Raw genomic sequence first — 4,501 nt, forward strand, 5'->3', positions numbered from 1 at the left:
CATCCCACCCCATCATATCCCAACCACAGTCTGAGGATTGATGATAATGAAACACCACAGAAGACTGTAAAAACACCAGAGAATATTCTTCTGTGATAGTAAAGGGCAAAAAATGAAAAACTGTTTTTCTGTAAAATAATGATCAATAAATACAAGTGGCAGGTAGAAATGAAAACTAAATTTTTTCTAAGTTTAAGTGATAAGAATGTTATAATCAGTGCGACTTCTATTCCTTTCTTTCTTTCTTTTTCTTTTAAATATAGAATGCTTTACAAATTTACATTCATCCTTACCAGACACCATGCTAATCTTCTTTGTATTGTTCTAATTTTAGTATATGTGCTGCCGAAGCGGGTACAGTGGGAGGGACCTTTATTTCACCTCAGTGCCTGGCAGAGAATGAGCTATCAGTAAATGCATTTTTAATGGATAAAAATGGTTGATACACTTACTTTTCTTAAGTATATTCTCATCAACCTTGTAAGATGTGACTTAGCAAATTTCCTTCTCTTAATTTTATTTTTGCTCACAAGCTGTTATAGGTAAACTGATCCTTTAAGAAAAATGAAATCTGAACCACAGATAAATAATGGAAAGAGAAGACCTGATTCCATTTCCGAGCTCTGAGTGAAGGAGCTGATAGGTTAGGGGAGGGTGAGAGGTTCAAGCAGATGTGTTCCTTCTTTTTTCCTTTACCTCATCTCTTTCCTCCTCTCTCCTGGGTGACTAGTCTAAAAATTGAGAAAATTTCTATGTGTAAAAAGAGGTTAATCATTTTTGGATCGAAATATCTGTAAAACTGCAGCCTGAGCAGATCTAAGCTTTCTGAAATTAGTCCACATGTCAGCCATTAAATGTTGGCCACAAACTTACAGCCACATGAGAAATGGAGGCAGGTAGAAACAATTTAAGTGAAGGTAAGTCAAGGGCTTTTGCCCTAGTAGACAGAGTGGAGGATGGTGGTGAATAGATTTGAAGCACCCCCTGTCTAGGATTGTGGAAACGGGGAAGACATGCATGCTTAGGGGGAATTTCTATTGGCATCTGGCCACAGTTATTTTGGCTCCAACCATGCTAGACTTTTCAATCAGTGGGAGTAACTTCCCTGTAGAATTGAGTATCTGTACAGCGATCACAGCTACTTGTCTGGTGGATGTACACTAGAGGAAGACAGGCCAATCTCCCTCAAGAATCTAACTAAGACTTCTGTCACCTTTCTTCCTTCACAGTTTGACTGTGCAGGTTTCTACCTGTCTACATGTATAATAATGCAGAGGAAAATAGCTCAAGTTCTTAAAAAATGAACAAAATCGCTTGAATGCAATGCTAACTTTATATGAATATTTATTTTCAACCAAATAGCTCCCTTTGGTGATCTTTCTTCCAAGTAAAATAGTTGACAGCAGAGAAAGTCTTCCAGTTCCAACATGCTTACCTCTTCACTTTTGTCTTAGAGCCTGCGGTTTGCTCTGACACAATGAACAAACATAGGGTTTCAAAGAATAAGAGAGATTCTTGGGAAAAGACAGGGATGAAAACTGTTATTTATTTTAAAAGGGCAGGTTGAGGTTATGTATCTTTTGTGTTTGGGAGATGCACATCGGTCCAATATGCAGAAGAAACATTATTCTCTAGAATTATTTCACAAAGTAAATGAAAACATCATCATTTCAAAGTTTGGAATTTTGGTAATTAAAAGTTCTTTACCTCAGTAATGAGTTTTTCTTGAAAGAAAGAAAGAAAAGGGAGAAAAGATAGAAAGAAATCTGATAATGACATCCATATCTTTTTGGCTCATTTACGTGTTTAATATGAAGAATTACAATCTATTAAACTCTAGTAGGACTCAGGTACTATAGAGACCTTTACATTGCTGATTTTCTCTGCTCTATTTCCTCTTAAAGTGTTTATCAGGAGACACTGGCTTGTTAATTAATCTCCTTCTTTCTCCTTTCTCCTTAGAGTGGGATTCTCAAAGGAAGGTCATGTACTGTCTGCACTTGAATAATCTGCACAATGTGTTACAAAGCAGATTCCTGGGCCTTAGTTTAGATTTCCTGAATCAGACTTTCTGAGTTTGAGGCCCAGTATTTTGTATTTTTAATAAACTCATCAGGTGACGCACACTAGAATTTCAGAATTCTTTTATAGTGGGAAAAGCTTACCTTCCAGGGAGTGGCAGCTTTAACTTAAAAGTGGGGTATAGGGAGGGAAATCTGAAGGGGGAGAAATCAAAGAGGGAGATGAACCATGAGAGACTGTGGACCCCAGGAAACAGATGGGGGATTCAGAGAGGAGGGAGTGGGGGGAGGGGGTAACAGGGCGATGGGTATTAAGGAGGGCCCATGTTGTGATGAGCACTGGGTGTTATAGGTAACTAATGAATCACTGAACACTACATCAAAAACTAATGATGTACTATACAGTGGCTAACTGAACAACATAATTAAAAAATAAATTAAAAAATAATATCCAGCACATAGTAAATGCTCAACAAATATTCTTATTTTATGATAAAAAAAAAAAAAGTGGGCCATAGGAAGGGAACTCAGAGCTTTCCAGCCAAAGGTATACACAGTCATGCTTCAGGTAGAAGTTTTGCAAACTTACACACTAAAAATGCGTATTTCAAATAGCATTTCAAGGGAATTTATCATACTTGTAATTTATCAGCAGAATTAATTGAACTGGGATACACTTATATTCAGGTATATGCTTAACATAGAAATATAAACTTTTCCTTACGGTAAGTTTATAAAAGTGATGTAACATTTCTTCATTGCATGAGTGGCCACAGAGACCTGCATTCCTATAAATGGGCGTCACAGGAGACTTTTCTGTCCCACTGCGCCATGGAAACATAGGACTCAGCAATGCCCTGATTCCACGACCATTAAATACACAGTTACTTATATGTGACAACTAACAGAACTTGATAATGACACTTTAGAAGTTTGATATGGCACCTCTAAACTTTGGTTAATGACGCAATATGTAATCAAGGGTCTTTCGAAAATGTCTACGAAGGCAGAGAATGGAAAACAGGTCATACAAAGAGATAACTACCAACACTGAGATAGATTACAACCCGCTCCTCCGCACTCACAGCAAGAGCTATCATTCTCACCCCAGTTCCATGGGATAATCACTCACATCTATAACTAAGCCTCACCCAGGAACTTCCCATTTAATTAAACTGTGGTGGAAGAACAATGAGAACTGGAAAGGAACATCTTCAGTCCTGGAAAGCTGAAGAGAGTGGGAAGGGAGCCATGATCAGAATATAGATTTTAACATTTTCCTGGAAACACAAGGATGACTGGTGTTTGTTGATGTGGAAGAGAGTAAGCTGAAGCCTAACACGGGAGGGGAAAGCAATAGGTAGGGAAACCCATTAGCTCTGCACAGCACTGGAGACGTGTGGCCCTTAGAATCACAGGAGTGAAACAGGGGGCATGGAATGGGGGATTCACTGAAGTACAAAATAGAGACTACCTGGCCACTGCCTTCTCTTCCCCCAGGACTCCTGGCTGCCAGATACTGTTTGAACAAACTAACAAGTGAAAAATGGAAAAAGATCTTTTCTCATGGTATGGAATGAGCAACCTAAGAAGAACCAGGACAGCCAAGAAGGGCACTGGAGCAAGTGACTTTGTTCTGTCACTTTCGAGTCTCCTAGTGTGAGAGCTGGCTCCCTGACCACTCACCCTACAGTGCAGCTGCCTCACCGACAAGCCCAGCCTACCCTCAGAAAGCTCACAGTTCTTCTGTGACCTGTGCTTACATACAAATGAGAAACAAGGGGCACCAAACCTGAGAAAACCGTATAACAAAAACACAAAAAGAAAAATCAAAATTAACAACAGAGAAAAGTGATTCTGCAGAATTTAGAAAAAAATCTTTCTAAGTAATGTTACAGAAATCAGAGAAGATTCTGCATCCATAAAACAAAAACAAGATGCAACGAGAAAAGAAAAGAGCTCTAGATACTTACAAAAATATGTTTTCCGAAATTAAAAAAGGAAAAGGAAAGAATTGCAAGAGTTGAAAGAGATTGTTGAGAAGTAAATCTCCTACAATAAAAATCAAAAAGTTAAAAAGATTTAAAAAAATCAGAGAAAAGTTGTAAGACATATATAATAATTCAGAAGTTCAACATCCTGTTCATAGGAATTTAAAAAATGTACCAGAGAAGACAAAGGGGAGAAAATGAGAGAGAGAGAGAGAGAGAGAGAGAGAGAGATTTCTTAGAACGGAAGACAGAAGTCTTCAGACTAAAAAAGACCAGTGTGTCCTCAGTTCGTGATGTATTAGAGCCCACTGGAATCATATTTTCATAGCACTTCAGGATGCTATGGCGAAAGATCATTCTAGTAGTTTCCAAGGAGAAGAAACAGGACATCCACAAAATAACAAGTATAGTTTGGCACTGGCCATCCAATCAACAATTCTGAATGCTAGAAGGTAATGGAACAATGCCAACAAAGCTTTAAGTGGAAAT

The 4,501-nt window shown here is 38.2% G+C and overlaps 1 non-coding gene across 1 annotated transcript; it reads right to left on the reverse strand.

Moving 5' to 3' along the window:
- Positions 1-253: 253 nt before the first annotated feature.
- LOC121100833 lies at positions 254-358 on the reverse strand. Its single transcript, XR_005832626.1, has one exon. It is a non-coding gene; the product is annotated as a U6 spliceosomal RNA (small nuclear RNA).
- Between the last annotated feature and the right edge of the window lie 4,143 nt (positions 359-4,501).

This window comes from Ursus maritimus, unplaced genomic scaffold (assembly GCF_017311325.1).
Source record: "Ursus maritimus isolate PB19 unplaced genomic scaffold, ASM1731132v1 scaffold_5, whole genome shotgun sequence".
Lineage (NCBI taxonomy): Eukaryota > Metazoa > Chordata > Mammalia > Carnivora > Ursidae > Ursus > Ursus maritimus.